The sequence below is a fragment of the Morone saxatilis genome, unplaced genomic scaffold (genome assembly GCF_004916995.1).
Source record: "Morone saxatilis isolate NCDOM2014 unplaced genomic scaffold, NCSU_SB_2.0 Contig0, whole genome shotgun sequence".
In the NCBI taxonomy this organism is placed as follows: domain Eukaryota; kingdom Metazoa; phylum Chordata; class Actinopteri; family Moronidae; genus Morone; species Morone saxatilis.
This window is the reverse complement of record NW_023339650.1, coordinates 20,104,624-20,106,096: the sequence shown is the minus strand read 5'-3', so window position 1 is coordinate 20,106,096 and position 1,473 is coordinate 20,104,624.

The following is a 1,473-nucleotide window of genomic DNA, read 5'->3' as shown; positions in this document are numbered from 1 at the left end:
TGCCAGGAGGAGCCGGGGATCAAACCAACAACCTTCCGATTGGGGGACGACCCGCTCTACCTCTGAGCCACAGCCGCCCCTAGCATAGCATAACTACATAACATACAAAAAGGATTATAGATTTTTATTAGGGATGTCCTCACCAAGTTATTTCATATTGAGTATCTGCTGATACCAACTCTCAATCCTGTAATACAGATGCAGGGTACACACTTCAAGTACATTAAAGTCCAATGTATATGCTTCACAATTTAATAGAGAAGAATTGCCTGCATTGCTGAACTTTTTTTTTTTTTTTCCAAAATAAGAACGATCTGTGATCGTTTTGGTCTTGTCGCTGTCTGGAGGGAGTTTCTCTTCAGTGTTTGTTAAACAAATGTTCAGATTTTGTGTGGATTACAGTGGCTTTTTGTCCCTACACACAGAGAGTTGACTCTTAAACCCACCCTGTATATATGCATTACATTAATGCACTCCCGTTGTTTTTTCTATCCTGCACATTGTAAATATGCTGTACAGTTTGGATCTTTCTATCTTCATCCATATCTTTATTATGCACCAACACACCAAGAAAAATTCCTTGTACGTGTAACAACTTACTGTACTTGGCAATAATTCCAATTCTGATTCTGATTCTGCAGTCATTGCGCAGATCGATAAAGTTCGATACAGCCGATACTAATCAGTAAAAAAATGCCTTGATCGGGAAATTAATAATTTGTATTATTAAAATAACAAATATAGATGACTGTGAAGGAGTTCTGACTTATTTCTAGTTTGAGACAAAATGTTTTTGGACATCTGGACATATGAATATCTCTGATTTACTGACACAGCCAATGGAGCTCCCCCTGCTGGCCTTTACATAGAATGCAGGTTTAAGACACTTCTGCGTTAGATTCACTTCAGACCTGTAAATTCATTACATATACTGTCAATGGTTGAGCCTCCTGCAGCATCACTCTCTATAAATGTTAGTGATTTATATGTACCATCATGGATTAGGCCAAAGTAATATGACAGAATACAGATGCTATATATTATGTGGAAGAAGTTCAAAGTTGTTTGAACTGTTGAAAATCCAATCAATCATATTAGTTTTCTACTTTCAAAAACCCAAACTGCACCTACTCTTGAAAGCCTAAAGAAAGCCACTGGTCATTTATTTACCCATTAACTAGTGGTGGGCAATACGGCAAGATTTGGTATCGATCCGATACCGATCCAATACCAGTCAGTATCGCCGATACCGATACCGATACTTACGGCAGTCTTCTCCCTCTCCGCTGCTCTGTAATAAAATAAAACGTTTCAATGGGATAAATGTATTATTTCAAGGTCTTAGCCTACTTTATACTTGATTGAGTTGGCTATAGTAACAAATGACCAGTTGCACTTAAAAATATATATTAACTAATGCCGAAGATGACCAAAATATTACTTTCACCACTATTATCTACCTGGATATTCTCT